Source organism: Falco peregrinus, chromosome 4, assembly GCF_023634155.1.
Source record: "Falco peregrinus isolate bFalPer1 chromosome 4, bFalPer1.pri, whole genome shotgun sequence".
In the NCBI taxonomy this organism is placed as follows: domain Eukaryota; kingdom Metazoa; phylum Chordata; class Aves; order Falconiformes; family Falconidae; genus Falco; species Falco peregrinus.
The window spans coordinates 21,593,416-21,615,135 of record NC_073724.1 but is presented as its reverse complement, the minus strand read 5'-3'; the positions used below and the strand labels follow the sequence as shown (position 1 = coordinate 21,615,135).

At 46.6% G+C, this 21,720-nt stretch overlaps 1 protein-coding gene across 4 annotated transcripts in view; it reads left to right on the top strand.

Annotated features, from left to right (window-relative positions):
- Positions 1-21,720, top strand: part of TIAM1 (TIAM Rac1 associated GEF 1) — a 195,266-nt gene that overhangs the window by 49,429 nt on the left and 124,117 nt on the right. For all 4 annotated transcript variants that reach the window (XM_055801745.1, XM_055801742.1, XM_055801743.1 and 1 more), the window contains exon 3: positions 10,353-10,412. The gene's annotated coding sequence lies outside the window, so the exon portion shown is untranslated. The remainder of the gene's footprint in view (positions 1-10,352; positions 10,413-21,720) is intronic.

The window sequence follows — 21,720 nt, the reverse complement described above, 5'->3', positions numbered from 1 at the left end:
TGATGTGCACGTCCCTGCTCTGCAGGCGACGATGTGACAGGCAGCCCCGGTGCTGCTCTGGGGACCCTGGGGACCCGTCCCTCTCTGCCCCTCCTGGAAAGCCCCTGTACTTGGCTACTTGACAGCCAGTGCCAGAGGCAGGATTCAGCCCTTGGGAGAATCTGTAGGGCCAGGGCTGGGTTGTCCCCGAGCCACAGGGGGTCCTGCAGAGCTGCACCATCCCTTCCCTTAGCACCACGGGGATGGGTCCTGGGTGAGGAAGGGCAGAGAGAGCAGCAGTGCCCAGGTCACTTGCCTGCAGAAACAGGGGCAAATAAAAGGAGGTGCATGTGCACATATGTGAAGCAGTCTGAGAGGTGCTGGATAAATCTGGGATGTGGGGAGATGGTGGAGGGCATCTTCTGCACTGGAGGGTTTCTACGGTGTCTTCCCAGCATCCTTCCCAAAGATGGGGAGAGTGTGCCAAAGATGAAATGACAAGGAAACGTTCTGGGGCATCACAGGAGGAAGCTTCTTCAGAAACTGCTGTGCTTATTGTGTGCTTGCAGCCTTACAACCGATGGATAGAAAGACACTATTGGACACAAGTATAACTAAACAGAGGAACCACTGCAGTCCTGTAACATTGTTTTCCATGCTCACTTTTTTTTTTACCTTCTGAATTACTTACACTTGATTGTTGCAATTGATTGCAATTGTGAGTGCTAATTTTAGTGCATAAATTTTTATAATGGAAGCCTGCCAAGTGTGTGTGTAACGGAAGGTAACTGCACAGAATTTGGTATAGGGCATGATTGTCTTTCTCCAGCCAAATGTTAGCAACCACTTCATGGGCTGACATACATACATACATACATATGTGTGTGTGTGTGTATATATATATATATACATATCTATATATATGCAGTTATTTCTATATAGCCAGTTTTGTCAAAGAAGACAATTCAGCCAAACCCTCCAGTGAAAACAGGAGCAATTTACAGAACTGTGATGAGTTTTAAGAACCAGCTGAATTAAATGCTGGTGATAAAGTGACCATCACATTAATTTTAGGACAAATATCAAAACCAACTGAGTTCGCTTTTAAACTTTGTTTGATGGAACAGAGGGTAAATAGTGTTTTTCCAAACTTAAGAAACAAATCCAGTATGTTTAGCTGATGAAGTTAAAGACCAGCATATGAGTATATAGATCTGGGCCCTTAGAAAATGTCACAGCCGTTTGTTTTGCTAGCAGCTTGGTCCATTTTCCATGAAGTTTAGTGTCAGGCCTTGCAGGGAGAGGAGGTTTAGTTGTCACAGGATAAATGTCAAAGATTTATTTCCAAGTGAAATATTAACTTGGGAATAAATTTTCTTTTCAAATCCACATTTTCATATATCCTGGATTCAAGATAGGGTAGATTTGGGGCTATTTTGTACAGCTTTCCTCTTCTTCCACGTGCATTTGGCCAAAGAGGAAGAAGTTTGAAGGGGTAAAGAGCATGTGAGGAATGCAGGTGGGTTTGTGGCATTTAAGGCTTTTGGGGACAATTTTTATATGGATTAAAATTATATGGACCGAAAAAAAGCTCATCTAGTAGATTAGTTTTGGTAACTTAAATTATTAGGTGAGCTCACTTGTAAGGTAAAGTACCAAAACTAACTGGTATTCACGTCATCTTTCTCCCACAGGTTTTTGGTGTCTCCTCTCACATCTTTTTTTATACTGTCATTCCAGTTGTGTTTTGTCTTACATGCCTGTTTAAAAACAAGTTACATTTTCAAGCTCCCATTATACAAACGTTTGTCTTGGTTATCCTTCCAGAGTTATTCACAGATGTAAGTTTTGGCAAAGTCAGGGCCAAGACTGATGATAGGTGGAGGATCCACCTTCTTGAAACATCAGCTCTCTCTTTTGTGTTGGTTTTGGGCATTTTTAGTTCAGCTTGGAGCCATATGGTTTTTACTTAAGGAGATAGCTTGTCCCTGCAAAAGCATCTTTAAAAAGGATAGAAGAGTTTAAATATGTCCAAGAGAATTAATTAAAATGACTTTAAATTGAAAGGGAATGAGAGCTTTTTTTTTTTTTTTTTAAATAAAGCTCCAGCCCTGTGAAACATTTTGCATCAATTACAAAAGGAACTTCAGTACATTTTTCTAAAATGAGGAGTGAGCCAACTGCATCTGCTAGGTGTGGGAGTGACATTTCAAAATCCCACTGACAGTCACATTATCAAACCAAACATCATTTCTCACTTACTGGTGCTAACTGAAGCACTCCCCACTTTCTACGGGCAGAATTGTCGCTTCGGGAAATGCTGGTGGAAGGCACCTGAAACTGGACAGAGCCCGCAATTGTCTGTCATAGTAAAATTTGGTTTCTACAGGGAAGTGAACTCCTTGTCGTTGACCACATCTCAGCCCGTGATAAGAGGGGTTCCAGAATTTGTTCGCCAGGTCTGTTTTGTAAAGACAGCTTTGTCTCCCTGGCGCTGAAGAGGCAGCTGTGGTGGTTGGCGCTGCTGGGATCCTGGTGGACCCGGCAGCTGCAGTCGGTCATTCTGCTCCTGCTGCCTGCAGCTGCGTGCTGGGATGGGGCTGGGGGGCTCAGCCTCCTGCCCGCGTGCCCGTCTCAGGTTTGTGCACAGGTCGTGGGTAGCTCCAGCCTCCTCAGGAGGCTGTCAAAATAGCTGTCAAACCTGCCTCATTTCAGCAGCTTATTTACATGTCAGCCCTTCTTACCCTATCAAAGAGGACTGAAGAAAAAATATGGAATGTTTTTTTAAGCAGTGAGGACTCTTAGTTGGTTTATATTTACAAGTTCTTTTAGGTGATACAATAATAATATGTTACACTGTAGTGATGTTCCTCAGTCTTAAGCAGTCATAATTATCTACTTAATTAAATCATGATTTTCATTGATAGATTACTAGGTGCATTGCAGAAGAAGACCTTTGATGTCACATCTGCATTAATGGGAATGAATTGTGATCTTTTGAGAAGTGAAATGTCATTGTAAAGGTCACGGTGGCACTACAGCAGAACTAGGAAGAAGACCTCTGCTGTAGGCTGTGAAGTGAGCAGTGCTGTTTCCAGTTCTAGTCTTTATTATTTTGTTTGCACAATGATGACAGAATTGTAGAACTGTGTAGGTTAGAAGAGCGCTCTGGTCCCACCTCCCTCTCAAAAAGCATTTAGAAGCATTTTTGTGTATGTGTATAAACAGTGATCTGGTGCGGGAACATCCTGCATATTGCCATCTTGTTTGATGCTGTTGCACATGTTCTGAGAGGACTTATTTGCCACTTTTGTCTGGAAGGGATGTGCTCGGTCCTGTAAAAACTCAGATCTCGCAACCCTGCTGTAAAGAAAGCAATAACACGAACTGGAAGAAGGTGTCTTTGGAGAAACTGGTGCAAGGAGTGAGTTTGAAGGAAGAGAAAGGCTAGGTAGGCACAGAGAAAATAATACTGGTAGTGTAGCAAACAGCGTAATAGAAGGCCAGAGCTGTGGACAGGCGACAAAAGGAGCAGTAATGAAAGAGAAGCAGTAACATCAGAGAGGTTGATTTGAAGGCAGAACTGGAAATGCAAGCAGAGGGGAGGTTTCCCCTCTTTGATCCATTTAATACGTTGATTCATAGAAACTTGACAGAACAACAGTGGTGATCATCTGCACCTGCGGCTCTTTGTCCGGGAATCCTTGGGAACCTCCTTTGAGAGGGAATCTTTCAGAGATATCTGTGAAAGCAAGTTCGTGTTGCTGTGAGCATAGATGAACTTGTTCAGCCAGGAGGCATTTCTGCAAGAGGTGCTCATGCTCTGGAGAGCAGCTTGAAGAACAGAAACCAAAGGTGAAGACCCTGATCCAATCTGGTCTTCTACATGACAGCAATCACAGCACATCACATACTTTCTCCCTGAGGCCTGCAAGGCTTCAGTTCAAGTCATGGCATATCTCTTCAGATGTTCGTCTGCTTTCGCCATGGCCTTGTTAGACAGCAGTCTGTAGATGCCCTGGGTGAGCCCCTCCAGCACCATGTTACTTCTGCGCTGGAAACGCCTGCTCGCCTTGGCGTGCCCGGCGTGCCTGCCATGACGCCGGGGCAGTCGCAGTCGGGGTGGTGCAGGCGTGCGGCCGCTGGAGGAGCGGCGTGGGGAGGGGTGGTGGCTGGTGGGGGCCGTGGGGCAGGCAGCATGGGGTGAGCAGGGCAGTAGGTGAAGCAGAGGACGTGGAGCTGGCGCCCTGGGGAGGTGCAGAGGCGGGCACGAGGGGAGCGGGCGCAGCGGTGGTGCATGGCCAGCAGCCGGGCGAGAAGGACTTCATCTGCAGTCACTGGTGCCTGGATTCAGGTGTAAGGTGTTTTAAATAAAACCATTGGCATATATGCAATGGTTATTTTTTTTTTTTTTGTTTATTTCCCTCTCCTGAGACTGCTATATGTTCCTAAATTTACAGTGTTTGAATACCGCAGTGCAGATAACAGGCCCAGGTGACCGGCAGGAGCAGGGGTGGGCAGAGGGCACTGGGACCAGTGCTGCTCAGAGGAGGGGATGACAGCTGGGTTTGTACGCTGGTGGGAATGTGCCAGGTGAGAGAGGGAGAGTAAGACATGACAAAGGGATGTCAGGAGTGGTGGGTCAGAGGTGGGGGGCTGCAAAAGGCCCGCCTCAGCGTCTGGCTGCAGGGGCAGAGCAAAACAGCATGGTTAGAGGAGTTCACAGTGCTGCAAGGGTGGAGAGAAGATGCAGCTCAGCAGAATAAGATGGGGTTATTCCTACGCATTTATAGCCTTTTATTTTCTCTCTCTTTTTTTCTTTTTTTCATGTAATTTTTGGTAGGGTAATGTTCTTAGTGATACTCTGGCTTGGTTAATGGAAATGGCTTGTTGTGGGGTGGGATGCTGTGCTTGAAGGTATGGATTGGATGTTCCCCATGGGTGCTGAAGCCAAACCAGCAATCTGCCTTAGAGGCTAGTTAGGAAAAACATGGAAGAAACTGTTCTGAGCAGTGTTGGTGGTGTTGAGGGAGTATGGCTGGGGCCAGCTGCAGCCTGCTCCCTGTTTGTCTTTGCTTACTTTTCAGGGGAAAAAAACCCCAATTTACCTTCTTGAGCATCTGGGTGATTTTTTAATTTTTTTTTTTTTTTAATTTTGTGATGCTGCGGAGTTGTGGTTGAAGGGCGTGATATTATCCCACCTCTTCCTTTGCTGGGCCCTGTGTTCCACTGCCTTGCCTGTGATAGTACCAGCACTCCCAGACCATGTGGCTTAAAATAGACCTGGTTTCATCAGATGCATTTTTGGGCAACTTGATTTGACTGACGCATGGGTGCAGCCATGCTCAGGTGTCATGGAAGAGCCAGTGGCCTGGGGTTATGCTGTCCCTTTCATGGTCTTGGTTTGAACAAATAGAGAAAGTGTATTCTGAGCAACATCTCCCATCAGTTGTAGTATTCCTGTCAATATTTAGTTGGAGTGATCAGCACAGACAGAACAAAACCACCTTGCCGAACCCATTTGTCTTATTCCTTCCTTTCCTCTCGGTGTATATTCCAGTTAGTGCTCCACGAGTGGAGCTGCTGCAAGATGAGTCAAAAGCATCTCTTAAGTGCCACTGTTATATCAGTACTTGTACATAAAGGGCAAGTTTCTCAAGAGCGCTGCCTGCTCTGTGGGCTGTCCCTGGGCTGCAGCATCAGACCTGCTGAGAGCTGCGTATTTAGAAAGCCGGGCTGATGTTCTCATGGAGATAGAGCTGTCCTGCTGGCAAATGCTGCGTAACTAGGGTTTAGACTTGCTAATATGACTAAACTATGAGTTGTCAAGAATGTGTTGGAGGCATGGTATGAGGAAAAAATGGGATGAGGTAAGAGACTGGTCTTGAGCAAGAGCACAGAAGGGGGTACCAAAGTGAAACGGGGCATATCCTTGGCAGGTGGATGGCAAAACAGCATTAAAACAGGGTTTCAGTATTAGATGTAGGAGATGATGATTCAAGAAACGTATGCTTATATCGTGGAGGATGGGCCTGTAGGAACAGTGTGCTTGGAGTAAATGAACCAGAAGTGTTTTAACTCTAAATTTCTTTTTTATGCTAGAGGTGGGTGTGTTGCTGAGACGGGGAGACGGCTTGATGGTGGCTCAGTTTGTTGACAGAAGCAGTGAGTTGGCATGAATAGTGCTGGGCAAGGGAAGGGCCATGGGCAGCTGGCAGTGCCCATGGGGTAAGAACGTATGTGCACTTTGAGGGGGGTGAGTGGCAGAAGAGAGCAGAACGAGATGATTTCCTCCTGCCAGCAGCGTGGTATGCTGGTGTGGTTTTACCTTGCCACCCCAGCCCTAAGTTTTAGGGTGAGCTGAAGTATTGAAGGTGGGTTTTTCCATCTGTGCCTGTGTCCATGTTGCTTGTTTTTCCCTCATTTTGTCCTTTTGCCATCTCTGCTCTTGGGAGCTCCCTTTCTGACTGCTCTACTCTGGGTGGGCTCTTTGCCCTTTATCTTGTATGACTCATACTGCCGTCACTTCTGAAGTGACCCCGATCCTTAGGAGTGTGACACAGGTTCTCTCTGCCCTACACTCCTTGGGAGGGGATTGAACGGACCCCTTGATGGCACAAGTTGTATTTTTGATAGCATCGCTTAGGGATGGGACACCAGGGAGACAGCATAACTGTCTCTTTCCACTGCACTTCAGGGGGATGGTTCTTAAAAGCTGAGCTAGGAAGCTTGACAGGGTACTGCAAGCTACGTGACGGTTGCTTTTTTTTCCAGATTTGCAGCAAGATAGGAAAAACATTTGGACATGACCTGTCTATAGCCTGAGATAATTTCTGCACTGGCAAACACGGAAAGAGATAAAGCAATGGAGAGCTAAGAGCTAAATCTGTTCTGTACAAATGCTGTGAGCATATGTAATAGGATTGTTGAATTGGAGTTACATGTTTTCGAGGATAAGTACTGTATGATAATACAGTACTGTTGCAGTCATTCTTACATCAGAAAAAAGGACTAGGGATTTAAAGTAGTTGTTGGGGATGCTTGAGTTTCAGTTCAAGTGTCTAGACTAGCAAAAGAGAAGAAAAGGCCTTTGCAAATAAGACAAAATGGATCCCTAAGAGGGCTGGAACTCTGGTTGAGGGGAGCCCTTGCGGGGAGAAAACAGGGATGCTGTGACCCCAATGTCAGGTGTCACAGATTTTTCTGACACAAAATACAAAAGTAAGGAAACCGTAGATCATCTAGCTGAACTTCAGTTAATTTATATGGAAACATTTTAATATTTAAAAAAAATATTTTCATTTGCTTTTCTGTGGACCTTTCAAAGGACATGTTAAAAACTGTGCAAATCCCAGCCTCTAGGTTAAATACATATTATTGAAGCTACAGTTTTAAGCAAGCTAAACTTAGAAGATGTCAGAACTGAGGTTGTCTGCCTAATCTTAACTTGTCCTCTTTACAAGTGAGCATTTCAATGCAGTGTTTAATTACAGGACACCTGCTGCCTTGCCAGCAGCACGTTTGTTTCCCACCGGGCTGGTGGTGGCTGGCAGAAAGCGAATGCTGCCTCCAGCCTTGGTTTTCCTGCGAGAGGGCTGAGGATGGGGAAGAGGGACAGGCTTTTTGTTGCTGTTGCTCCCTAGTTTGCGAGTCCTGGGGTCTGCTTCTCCTGGGAGCTTGCAGGACTGGATGGGGAACAGTCTGGTCTGGGCTTGGTCTGGCTCATGGTCGATGTGTCTGTCACTTGTGCCCTTCAGCCCCTAGCCAGGCAAGGGAGGGAAATGCCTCACGTCAGAGGGAGCTGCTTTTGGGGCAGACGCCTGTGGTAGGGTGTGAGTGTGCCTGAGGAGCCGGTCTGCAGTGAGCACATGGTGATTGAAGCTCTCTGAAGCTGCTGCCGACCTGAGTGCTGGTCCAAGGCCAGCGCAGCCTCTCCCCGGGGCTCTGTGCGTCCCTCTGAAGGCAGTGGGAAACGGGGGAAGCACCCCAGCTTGCCCTGGGTATCGATGCAGATTTTAATCGTAGCGGAGTGACAGTTCTGCTCATCGTCAGGATTCACGCCAGAGTGTTTTAAGACTTCCAAGCTGATATACTTCACGCACATGTAGTAACGCAGATGAAATTTCCCAGAAAGGTTGCTGATCTGCTGCCAGTCCTGCCTGAAGTCCATACAGGCACAGTCCCTCTCCTGCCAAGGCCTCCTTGCTCCGTGAGGTGTGTGTGGGGACCCTGCTTCTAGCTTTCTGCCTGTCTGCAAGGAGAACATTTATTTCGTGAAAACCCAAGCTGTACTGAGAGAAAGTGACAACAAAGACAAAGTAAACAAGACTTTTTGGTAAATGGCCAAATGATTGTCCTGGCCCAGCGACTGGTAGGAGCCTGTCTTAGCTGAGGTGAGGGTGGATCATGGCCTGGGCTGAATGTTTGAAGCTGCTGCCTAAATGGCTGATGAGGGTCCTGCTCCAGCCTCTGCTCCAGCCCCACTGTCTTTTGCCCTGGGTGACACGGTGGCAAGCAGGCTGCGATGGAGAAGCCTGCCTGCTTTATTTCCAGTTCAGCTAAGGGGATTGCTACGGTTTCTTGCTTTTTGTTGTTGCGGTTGCTAATCCTGCAGGCAAGCTGATCATTCCCGTCTGTTCTTGGCTTTTGTTTTTGTTTACTTTTTGATGAAAATCCCCTTTTTGTGTTGTTTCGGTTTTACCCTCCCCATCCCTGTCAGTACTGATGTGGCCTTATCTTACCTGCAGTATATTGGAGCCTTACTTTACCTGCCGTATAGTGAAGGGAGATGCTTATTTTTTTTTTCTGTGAATCGGTTCATGAGAGAGGGGAGGTATAGCTGTGCATCTGAGATATGGATCCAGGCCCCAAATCTACCTCTGGGGTAAACTGGTGTCCTCCCAGGGTGGTTGGTGGTGCTTGTGTGGAGTTTGGTGGATCCCTGTGGAGCAAACCCAGCTGGAAAGATTTCGTTTGAGAGCTGCTGCATGGGGCAGTGCTACGGGATTCAGGCCGTTTCCCCTTGGCAGCTCCCTCCTCTCTTTTTCATCTTTATTGCTCTTTGACCATAGCTGATATATTGTCAACTAGCAAAAGACCATTCATGTTAAATTATGGATGCGTAAAACAGAGGCGGGTTTTTTAATTGGGTGGCTATTCAGAAAGCAGGTGCTTCCTCTTGGGGTTTAAGTTACTATATTCATTGGAGCATTTTAAATTCTTGCATTTTAAATTCCCTGATCCTAAAGAACAAAGTCATTTTCTCAGCTATGGAGGCTGACATCTGTTTACAGGGATTAAGCATGTTCCTGTAGCAGCGGGCACAGATTTTCTTTGTCGAAGGGGATATATTGAAGAGCATATTAAACCCTGATACAAGTCCCTGTCCTGGAATGGAAATTGCTTTGCAGGTTTGGAGGGAGGCATGTTGGAACTTGCTTATTTATTTGGCAGATTTCTGATAGTGTTACATCATCTACAGCATTTAGAGTTTGCAAGGGTTTTGAAAGGGCTTAGTGCATTGTGGTGGGTCAAATGGCAATGGGAAACTCTCCTCTTTCCTTTTTCTTGTTGTGGAAAAACAACAGTTTTAAATAATGAGGTGTCAGCAAGCTCTCCCTCCCACAAACCTGTGTTTTGAGGTGATGTGAAGATGGCTGATCAGGAAGAAGGGCCATAGAAAATCTCAGTTGGATGGTGCTCATGGAGTTGTCAATCAACTCACGTTTCCAATCTCTGAATAGCCTGCAGTGATGATGTTTACTGGGGATAAGTGACCTTTTACTACTTTAGTTGGACAGACATTCTGGAGATTTATTTTTTTAAAATGCATTCTGTTTTACTGCCTTAAACATATGTCGGTGCTTCCTATTTATTGTTTTGTGAGATCCAGACTAAATGAAATTTGGCCCTAAGCATAATTTTGCTGACAGCATGCAATTGGGAGCCAAGCTTTTTATAAAACGCAAGATCAATAGAAATGGTACAATTAGCTAAACCCGAGTCCAGTGGAAAGAGTTGCATTTAAACAAGGAAATATTCACTGCAGGACTGGCAGTTCCAGATACTTGCAGCCCTGAGCGCCTGGAGCTGACCGACTGCAAACCAAAGGGAAAATGACTTAATTGGGTTTTGTGGCTCTGTCAAGATATGAACAGCAACAAACAGTGAGAAGCAATTTGGATTTGAATTATTTCCCCCCCTGCATTAATAGGTTGAGGTGATGTTAGTAATAAAAATCTGGCCAGCTCTTAGGCTGCTGTAGTTTGGCAGAGGGCTGTTGCAGGTAATGAAGGTCATGCAGATTAACACCAGCTGTGTGCATCTGGCTTGATGTTTGAAGTTGACCTGTTGATCTTTCTCTTCCATTCCAGAAGCTACGTGGGACAACAAATGTTTCCCTGCCTTCCTACTTATTTCCGTAACATCCTCATGTGAGTAACAACCAGGGTGATTTTGGTAGACTTGTACTGTTGTGTCTGTTTGCAGCTCCTGCCTACCATCTTATGCTCCACTTAGTTGTCCCTTCCTTTCTCTGTCCTAGGGCAGCACTCCATAGCGTGCAGAGGAGAACAAGTGATCTCTTAAAAATAAAAATGTTAAGCCTTCTTTAAAATTTGCAATGTAATACATAGTGAAATGTTTATGTGAAAAATTATGTCAGCAGCTGCATGTTTTATCAAAGAAAATATATTCAGAAATGTTTATAAAAACATGACAGGCACTAAATCTGGATAGTTGGTCACTTATCTTTGCAAAGATACAAAACTGATTAAATAAAAAAATTCCCCTGAGGCACCCTGTAACTTGCAGTATACATATGACCCGGGCTTTTAAAGGCTTCTGTCCTGCCCTTATTCTTCACCACACTTCCTCCATGTGGTCACTCCAAATTGCTGCCAGCTGGCCTATTTGTCATGTGTGTTTGTTTGTGCTGTTCTAATTTTTGACCCTTCAAAGAGACAGACAAAATCTGTGGCTTATGCAAATCTTTGAATTTACAGCCAGCCTAATAGTGGGAAGGAAAGATACAGGGAGTTTAAGCCGCAGAAGGGAACAGATTCTGTTCTTTAGTGCCTCACTACTGACCATAGACCCTGGCCTGCCTATAAATAAGTCAAAGTTTTGCCTGTTGTGTCTGAGGTTTTCCTGCCTGCGCTTCTACGTATGTTGCCTTCTACGCTTATTTAAGATGTCAGGTTCGGTTCCTTCTGGTGTGTTTTCAGCTTGACAAATATGATCTGTTTTGTTTGTTCCATGGTAAGTTTTTTTTCCAGTTGGGTGGTTTTGTAGTGTGGTACCTTCCTAGAGACAAAAACAGAACAAAAAATTGATTAAAAAAAAAGTCAGCATTGTAGAGAAAGAAGAATGAAACTAGATGATAAATCATCAGACTGAATGTGCCAGTGTGCGAGTATGTGGCAGAACAGTCAGTTAACAGAAAATGATAGTGAAATTAGGTGATATTTCCAGTTTCCCTGGAGTGAAAGCACATGCAGTTTACAATGGATAATGAAATGTTATGGTTTTTATGCCTGATATGTTAATTCTGCCAGTGCTGTAATCCCAAGGTTCCAATCCACTGCAAGGTTGACATTTATGTTATAAAGAGATGCACAGACATTTATGGAGGATATAGACTGACAGTGCGTCTTAAAAAAAAAAGAGAGAGAAAAATGTGAAAGGTCTCCTCTTCACTCTCTTCCATTCTCTCTCATTCCATTTTATCAAATATTGACTAATGTCAGAGGGGCTGCTGCTCTGAAGGCTGTTGCTCCTTTCGTGGCAAACCCAAAAGTTAATACCTTTTTTTTGTGGGAAGGGGAATATCATATGTGACGTTTTCTTGCTTGTGTATGGCTTGGGTTTTGTAAGGGCAAGTCTTTAGCACTTCCAGCTTGGGCCATCCTGCCCTGTCACGCAACTGCATCACCAGGGTGGTTGCGAATCACACCAAGGTACAGATCCAGTATATAAACTGTGTATTGTTCAGGCCGTTAGCCGTAACTGGCCCCGTTTCCCTTCTCTGCTTTGCTGCCAAGCGATGGAGGCATGGCTCTGAGCTTGAGCTATCCTTGTAATCAGGGCCATGTGTTCCCGCTCCCCTCTGTGCAGCAGCACCAGTGTTTTCCTCATTGCACAATAAGCAAGTTCAGGGAGTCAAAATGGCCAGAAAATAAAAATGTGGGTTTTTGGCCAGCTGCATTTTATAAGCCAGAGTGCTAGAAGCGGGCTGGTGGCTGGCTGGAGTTTGAAACGCATAAGCAGAGCCTGGCAGCCCTAATGTGGAGTAATTTAAGTGGGGAGAAGAGAGGCAGGGATGGGGGCAGGTGGCTGCCTGGGGCTCCTGTTGGCCAACAGTGCACATCCCTCCTCTCCTTCGGTGCCTGTTAAAAGATGTGACACCATTCACTCCCAGGTAGCAAAACCTATAAGCATGATAATAATCTTTAAGCAGCTACTGGCGCTCTGGTTAAAATCAAGGGTGTTTTTAACGCGTCTGAAGTCAATCCTGTGGCTAAGTCTTTTGCGGAGGAATGGCGGGCAGTTTCCAAAGCTGCCTGAAAGGCTTTGCTGCATCTTGCTTAATGAGAGCAAAAAGGAGAAGCAGAGGTCGTGGGCAGCCCACGGAGCACAACTTCAACAGGATTTCCCCCTGTGCAGAGACACTTTTTCCTTAGTTCATCAGCATTGTCCCTTGGAAGCTTTGGCATAGATGGGAAAACTTCTCTTGCAGCCTGGTGCTTCCGACCACTGTCTGCAACCTCTCCTTGCCAGTGCACTGGGACAATTTATCCTAGCGCTGGGAAGCCAGCCACTTCCCAGTGGTTTTGGACTCTGCTGATGGAAGCCTGATTGAAGAGAGGGAAACAGTGTAATGAAACATTTTGCAAAGCTTGGACCTCTCCACAGTGTACTTTGGACCAGTCCTTCCTGCTTCTCCTGCTATTGTCTGGAGGTTTCAGGCACTGAATTGCCGTGGAGAGGGCTCCTGCTTGTAAGGGGCTGCTACTTGTTCTGCAGGGCTCACATCCTCTGCTCACAGCACCCTGCTTCTGACACGGGTGTCTGAGTGCTTTAGTGCATCCCGCTTCTGAACTGTGCGTCCGTATGCTGCCTACAATGAATAAGTCCTAAAGTGGTGTTACTGCATAAATACGCAATGACTTGGAGGTCTGCCTCTCCTAGTGCTAGGGCATGGACAGCTGTGGCTCTGGGTTCTTTGGTCTCTGCCCTTGTGCATCTTCTGGCTGTGTCATTTTTGAGGTTTGAGGAGAAAGGAGGTGTCTTGGAATCTGTTCAGCACTCTCGTGGCCTCAGAAAACTCTGTCATTAGGATCCTTCTCTCCAAAGTCCAGTGACAGATAAACATCCTTGATTAACTGTTCCTTGCCAGCTATGGGGTTATGCTTTTTTTGCTGTGGATTTTAAAGTGTCTTCACTTGTGTCCTGCAAGATGATGACCCAAGAGACAGCTGCTTTAAGGAGCAGCCAGAGTTGGGAGTGGTCCCAACTCCATGCTAAGAGCTAGGTGGAGAGTGAAGAAGAGGAAGCATTTCCCTGGAGAGGCTCTGCATCTGTAATGCTGCAGGATCACCTAAAGGGAAACCTGAGGGCTTTTGTGCTTTTTATTCCACTTTTGCAGGGATCTCTCCAGGACTTTCATCCATGGCTGATGCAGGAGGCTCGCTTTTCCTGTAGCCAACTGTCATTGAAATGGACGAGACGATTGATGCTCACTCCCTCTGTGCTGGCCTGACTTCAGCTGGCCTGACCTCGGCTGGCCTCCAGAAAGCTCAGCTGGTTTTCACAGAACCCCAAAACGTGGAATGTGGTCATTTAAGTTTGAAGAGTTCCCTTATCTCCTGAGTGCAGCTACAGTGGGGGGAGTGGGCCATATTACAAAAGTAATTTCTTCAAGTTACTGAGTGCAGCATTCTTGACATACTTAAGCATACAGTTTCTGATTACTGCTTTTGTGCAATTAATGCAACTGATAAAACTGAGCTACTTTATTACTCTGCAATGTATTTCTATGTTCTCCTTGCCGTTGCCCTATTTATTGCCACTTTAATACATACCCACCACTATTCATGCCATGCAGCTATCCCGCTGTGTATTAATCACAGGCTTTTTGTGTGTGTTGGGCGGGGGAATAGAATAGGGGAGAAATAACTCTGGTCACATAGACTTATGCAGGGAAGGATCTGCCCTGATACACTGCTATCTCTCAGAGCCTCTTACAGTTGGAACAGTGACAGAAGGCAGCATTGGAGTCGGCCTCCCAAATGTTGTGTTTAATCACAAATCAGGCTTTAAGGTTCAAGTAACAGACAAATACTGAAAAACCTCGTAAGAAGTAAAAGGAAGAGGCAGGACTTTAAAAGGAGGTGGGGGGGGGAAGTGCAAATGAGGAAAATTAATCAGCAGTTCTAGAACTGTTACAATTTTCAGAGTATGAGGCTTTTGCCAGTAAAAGAGACCAGGTCTCTGCCCATGAGCTTGCTTAAGCAGTTAATCTGTACATAAACTCTTAGTCTTAGGGATCACTCAGGGAAATTACACATCTCTGAGCATTCAAAAACACATTTATGCAAGTATAAAGGCAAGGTCAAGTAGCAGTGGCCTTAGACGCTGCAGGCTCAGGTCAGGCCATAATGCAGGTCTTCCAACTGTGCGCATGTAATACTGTAAACGTATAGCGCTGTATGTGTTGTTTGTCAATGTGGCCACTGGTTTGCAAATACTCAGGAGTGAGCTTGCAGGAGCTGTTGTTTGAGTATATATAAACCATATATTCTTTGCCTGCTTTGTCCGTAACAAGCTGTGGCCAGCTTCCAAATAGTAGTTTGGAACAAGATTTACAGACTATTTTGTTTTAAATATACTGGTATCAAAAGAAAGCCGAAGACTTCAGACTCCATTCAGAGAAGACACTTCAAGTTGCTTCATGCTTTCCTCTTCCTTGTTCTGCACCTCCTTTCCTTGCCTGCTAACCATGAAAAGGAGCCAGCTTTTAAAGTGTTTTCTGGTCGTGTGTCTCAGTTTCTTCTTTTCTTTATAAAGGAGTATGAACAGTTTCCTGTAATTTTGATGCTTTTCAAAGGAAGATGCACCGGTGCCATTTCTCAACTCTATCCTATCTCGGCATGTCTCTGCCACACTTTGCTCTTGGCCTCCAAGCTGTGTACAGAAATTCCCCCAGGTTTGTTCAGTTGGTCTAGACAGAGGCGTGCTCTGTAGGCTGCTATGGACTCACAGGAACTTACCATCCTGCTACTGCTGGGTAGTACTATAAACCTCTGTTGGAAGTCAGTGGCTTTCAGGTTTGCTGGTGGAACCACTTTTTTGAGTGCTCCTGCCACTTCAACACTCACTGTTGTCCAGTGTAGCAGAGACCTGTTTGTTTCAGCATGTCCTGTCGTGGTTTAACCCCAGCTGGTAATTAAGCCCCATGCAGCCGCTCGCTCACTCCCCCTCACCCAGAGGGGATGGGGAGGAGAGTTGGAAAGGAATGGAAAACTCGAGGGTTGAGGTAAGAACAATTTAATAATTGAAATACAATAAAAATGAAAGAACAATAATAACAACTATGGTAGTAACAGTTACAATGAAAATTGGAAGGGAAGGAATAAAATCCAGAGGGAAAGGAAGAGAGGAACACGTGGTGCACAGTGCAGCTGCTCACCGCCTGCCAACCCATGCCCAGGCAGTCCCCGAGCTACGAGCTGCCCGCCCCAGCCAACCCCCCAGGCAGATATACCAGGCATGGCATCCCATGGTGTGGAATATCTCTTTGGCTAGTTCGGGGCAGCTGTCCTGGCTGTGCCCCCTCCTGATTTGTGCCCCTCCAGCCTTTTCACTAACAAGGCCTGAGGAACTGAAACGTCTCACATCAAAGCCAAAGCACAGCACCGCATTAGCTCCTAAAAAGATAATTAACTCCATCCCAACTCCGCGTCCGACTGAGACCAGGACAGTCCTCAGCTCTGTTGGACTGAAGTGGGTTGGAGGTGCTGTGGCTGGCCCTAGAACTAAGTTGGAAGGCATGTTTGGCAGCCAGTGTGGAAGGAGGTGGGATCTAGCCATTGCGGTCGTATTATTAAACCCTTCCATGAACTGTGAGAAGGCTACAAGGCAGTGTAGCTGGGTAGACCCGACGCTGATGAAAGGCTTGTCTCCTGTTGACGTGCAGTTTTGCCCTCTCTGCCAGGCATGACCCTGGGCATTTAATTGGTAATTATTTGGGAGAGTGCCTCTGAGCCGGGGGTCAATGTGTCAGAGTTGTTCAGGTGGGAAGGGATGTCTGGGGGTCTGCGGTCCGATCCTCTGCCCAAAGCAGGGCCAACCCTGGGAGCAGACCAGGCTTTCAGGGCTTTTCTCCAGGCAGGTCTTGAAAACCTCCAAGGAGGGAGCCTGCACAATCTCTCTGGAAAACGTGATCCCACTTCACTTTTCACCTTGAGCATCTTTGTAGTGAAGATCTCTGTATATCCCAACAGAACTCCTAGTGATTCACTTTATGACCACTCTAACACAGTGTACCTGGACTTGGCATGGGAACCGCCAACATGGATGCTTGACAGAGACCGCAGATGGATACAAGCTATGCCTTGAAATTTGAGTTTTGTTCCTTGTGAGGAGCACAGTGCTGGCAAACAAGTAGACAGAAATATAGTTGTATGAGGTATTGTGTCGTGGCAGTGAATGAGGAGAGTATAAATAGAAAAAGTAGAAGGAACAGCATATACTTTCTGAAAAAAGTGTGGTTATCTTTCAATTAAATAACTCGATGTGAGTTTTTAAAAGGGGAAAAGACTTCTAAAGTAGCTAGAACAAGTTAATGGAAAGGGAGAAAAGGGAAAAGCACTGAGACATAAAAGAGAGAGCCATATCTCCTTAAGTCTCTGTGTGACTGCTGGGGGATGGCAAGTCCAGTTGTGCCAGCCCTGTCTGCCAGCTGCAGCATTTGCATCCTTCAGGCATCCTGTGAAAGTCAGTGGTGGTAGCCCTCTGGGCAGAACCTGAAATCAAGATCTCTGCTCATGTTGGAAGGTTTTGGGTCAGGCTGTGAGTGAGGGGTGTCAGCTGGGGTCTCCCAGGAGGGAGCTATTAACTGAAAGGCGTGATTGCTGTATCATGCTGTGGTCCAGGGAGGTTGAAACCAGGTCGGTGTTTCTTTTCATTGAGTTGATATCGAGGGGAATTTTTTTACCACTTGGCTGTAAAGATTTGAAAAAAAGAGAAGAAATAAATTGGATCTTGTTTTCTAAAATCGAGAACACGTGCAGTCAACCAGCATCTTTTATTTTTATGCAGCATGTCTAGAATAGATGCAGGTCTGCCTGCTTCCTGAACGTGCATCCGGCAGAAATGAATAGCAGCGGTTTACGCTTCTGTACAGTTTCTTTCTGCGAGGGTCTCCGAGTATTTCATGGGGAGGACCAGCCAACGGGAAACTGTGCCTCCAGCTTGGATCTGGCCGGTGGTCCAATCTGCATCATGGCCGGTGGTGGGAAGGTGGCGTGAGGACTTGTGGCAAGACCTTTCTGAGCCAGTCTCGTTCCCAAAGCCTGCTTTGGGATGTGCAGGCAACTGTGCAACAGCATCCTTGATTTCACTGCACACTTTTGTGGAGAGCTCAGAGAAGCAGAGTGTGTCCATCTGCCTCCATGACTCTTTGTTCTCCTGCCCATCCTGTTGGCCAGATTGCTCCCTTCCCTGACTTGCCTCTCCCGCTGCTTGACAGTGAGCTGTTGAGAAAGTGACTCTGCTTTGGATGTGCCAGTCACCCCAGCACCACCAGGGTGGAGGTGGCAGTGACAAGAAGGCTGTGTGTGCGGATGGCATTGAGGCTGCTGTGGTCTTCACCTTCATTAAAAAGCTCGGTGTGGGAGGGAGGGAGCAAGGACACTTGTGGTAGCCTGTTTGCTCTGGTGAAAGGTGAGAGCTGGATGCATAGGGGAGCACTGCCTGGACAGAATTACTGGGAGGGTGCTTTCTGTTGTGCTGGCAGAGTTAGCAGACATTTATAGTTCACGCTTGAAAGCTGCATGCTGTTTGCTAAGTCTGGAAAGGAGCAGTTACTCCGACTTGTTTCCTTTGGATCTGCTGGGGTAGAGGGAATTTTCTCCCCCAGTTCCTGCCTCCAGCATGTGAGGAGCCCACAGGGTCTCACCTGCTCGTGCTTGCAGTCAGCCTTTCTCCACCCAACAGGCAGGCAAGTGCTGGAGGGAGCAGGCAGCGCTCCCTCCGGCTCTGGGGAAGGGACGCAGAGCCATGGGCTACAGGCTCTACAGGCAGGGTGGGAGGGATGGATGGGGGTGTGGGGTCTGTCTGCGGCCGGTGCAGTCTCTGCCACCTGGCCTCCCCCAGCTCTGTGGCTGTCAATAGGTTTCTTTGTGAGCTGTGGAAAGATGCCTCTTCTTGGGAAGAGCCTGGGGAGACTGAACCACCGAACAAACTTTGGGCTTTGGTATGTCATCTGTCACACTCCTCCTGAGAGCAAGGGAAGAGGCTGAGTCTTGGGCTCATGCTGGCGTAAGCTGGAATTTATCCCTAGAGTGAAAGGAGTTGTGCTCATTCCAGGTAAGGTGGGGTCAGCTGCTCAGTCAGCCCTGAATTCAGCCCCTGAATTCGTGCCTGCGGGTGCATTTCATGCTGGTAGCAAGGAACTGCAGAATGCAGCCTGAGCCAGTGCATGGAGATGCGTGGGGCTGGGATGGTAACTCCAGAGTTCCTGCTGGTGGCCCGAGCAGAGGTCTGGGAGAGAGAAGCAGCATGGCTCATGGTCTGATGGTATAGGAGATGTAACCAGCAGGCTCCCAGTTCCCTCTTCCTTTTTCATGTCCCATGCCTGTGCTTGGGCAGCCATGTGCTTGGCCAGGGCAGGAGACCCATCTGCCCAAATTCTGCCTTATTTTTTTCCAGCAGGGCCAGTTTTCATCCCAAGCTGTCTGTGAACCAGCAAGCCACTGGCCTGCCACAGGCACCAATACATGTGCCAGGATGGGAGCACATGGCTGTAGCGTGAAGTCTCTCCTTAAGGCAGCGGCATGGACTTTGGTAGGTTCAAGCCAACTGTGCCGCTGTGCTTTTTTTGGTACCGTTGGGTTTAATGCTAGGGACAGGTATCTTCTGTCTTCTCACTGTTGGTGTAAGAACATAGATGGCAGGTCAGGTGCTCTGGCTAACTTAACACAAGCGTGTTTTGAGTCAGGTTCTCACCCTGGGTCATCAGGCTCTGCCTTAATCAGGTGTTAGTGACAGGGGACCACAGCATCAGTTGTAATCCTGCCTCTGCTCAAGGACTGTGGCCAGAAGCAAACCACTCAGTCTCCACTTGGCTGTGCAGAAGATGGGGATAATACTTGCCTCACAGGGGTGCTGTGAAAGTTAATTTGCTAATTATTTATAAAGCACATTGGAGCGCTGCTTCAGTTCTACACAGTGTTATGGTAACATCTAATTAGTAATTCCTTGTGATGCTTCATTTTCTTTCTGCTATAAATATTGACCTAATATAGGGACAACTGTGCCTGTGCTAGTCATCTCAGTGACTCAGAGGGAATAAGCAAGCTGGATCTGGTTTGTAAATGGTCTCTTTTCCCCCTCTTCCTCCTATGCCAACATAAAAACAATGTCCTCTTTGGTGACCTGCTGCCTGGCCAGTGTGCATTGGTGGGTTTCTGCTTGGATTCAAGTCCATCCCTTGACAAGGGATTCAAGTCATCCCTTGAATGGCAATGTCAGCTCTCCAGCAACCTACTTGCTTTTCCTGGGCTTTCCCATCCTTCCCTAGCCTCGCAGCTCTGGGACTTTCTTGCTAGGCTGTGATGCAGGCAAGTGATGATGGAAGGGAAAGGAGGAGCTGCCATGGGAAGATCTCTGCCCTCCCTTTCAGTGGGATCTGGACCAAGAGCTGGGGTAACAGGATGCACGATTTTCTCTTCTTCTCTAAGCTTTTCTTTCTTGCTTTCTTTCTTTGCATGTGTTTGCATCCCATATTGTGCTGCTGTGTGCAAGATCCTGTCTTTGCTTTGGCCAGTGTTCGTAGGAGATTTCATATGGCAGTGTGTTGTTGTTTCTTCTCAAATTAAATAATGCTTAGAGACCTTTGCTGTTCATCACACTTTGCTGGTTTTACCTGGCTTTGAGTGGCTTTGGGCTCTTTTGAAGGTGTGAATGTCCTGTATATGTTTAATACTTCAATGTGGTGAATCCAGAAGCTTGTGATAGCTATTTTTAGTGTTGAAAAATTTTGACAGCTAATGTAAACCTACGTTATCTGTCATTTGACAGCATCATCAGCAGTGTACAGCTTGTCACTCATTTTGAGCTGATTTTTCTGACGAAATTAAAACTATTGGCAGGGATGTGGTGGAAGCATGTCAGAACGCAGCATAAAAATGACAGCAGCTACCACTAGTTTCTTTCAAAGAAATGAGAGGAGGTGTTTGGATTAGAGGTCTTGAATAAAATGTTCCTCCTCGAGCCTTCTCATTGAAAAAGGAAACAGTCCCTGCTTTGTTAAACTCTGGCTTATCGTTGCACCACACGCAGTGGCAGTGAGCACCAAAGGGGCTCGTGGGTGCTGCTGTGAGGCGTGTGCAACGCAGGTGTCACAGCGGTACCCACTTCCCCAGTCGGGGGGAGCTGGGTTGGAGCCACTGGACACAGCTGGACAGTGCCAGGCACCCTGTAAAACCATCCTGGTGCTGGGGAGGTGCAGAAGCTCGTGGCCACTTTGGGTACGTGTGTGTGCGCGCTTGCTTGCGTGTGTGTCCGGAAGAGCTTCACCACTGTGGATATTTTTTAGAGGCTAGATGACTAGAAGCAGGCCTCTTCTGCAGACACTAATCCTGTATACACAGAGGTGTGTATTTTACCTGCACACACCTGGACAGTCCCAGTAAAGAGAGAAGGAGTCCTACCTTTGCCTGTGAAGTTACCTGCGCTGAGTGCCTATGAGCAAAGTGCCCATGTATGCGCTGCAAAGCCGGTGCCAGAGCTGCCAGCCACAAGCAGCGCGATACAATGCAAACCTTAAATTTTACCTTGTACTTGCTCCAGAGGTGGTTCATGCCTCTTATCATTTGTCTTGGTTTTGCAGGGAAGGATGCTGGCTTGTTGCCAGCATCTACTCCCTGTAGCTCATTAGAAACCTTTTTCAACTACCCTTGCAGTGTAACAAGGGGGATCAGTTTTCCCATGAGTTGATATATCTGCTGACCTCTCCAAAGGAAAAAACCAAGCTGTAGTTCATTACCTTACTTTTATAGAGGCTGAAAAGGAACTGTTTGTGGCTGAACAATACCTGCCTTTCACAGCTCCCTTCCTAATCCCAAATAGAAACATGAGGCTGAGAAAAATCTTTCTGATAACAGGGAATATGGATACATTCAATGTAGTATAATTTTTCACGGTGTTAACTTTCTTTAATCGTCAGGGGCTGGTTTGCAGATTTTTATGGGACAAAGTGAAGGCAGGCAGAAACATCAGTTTGAGAGGGTGTGGGGCAGAAGTGATTCTGATGGTGGTGTGATGGTTTTCCACCGGTGCCCTCTTGTGAGCTTCTATATCGCAGAGATCCAGTTGGGAGGCTGAGGCTTCAAAAAAAAAAAAAAATGCAGGCTAAGTTGACTTTCTTCATCAGTTTATTACTAAATATACAATGGCTTGAACCAAATGGTGTCCCCACCTACACAGAAACAACCCTTTGCTTTAGCAATACTTTTGGTC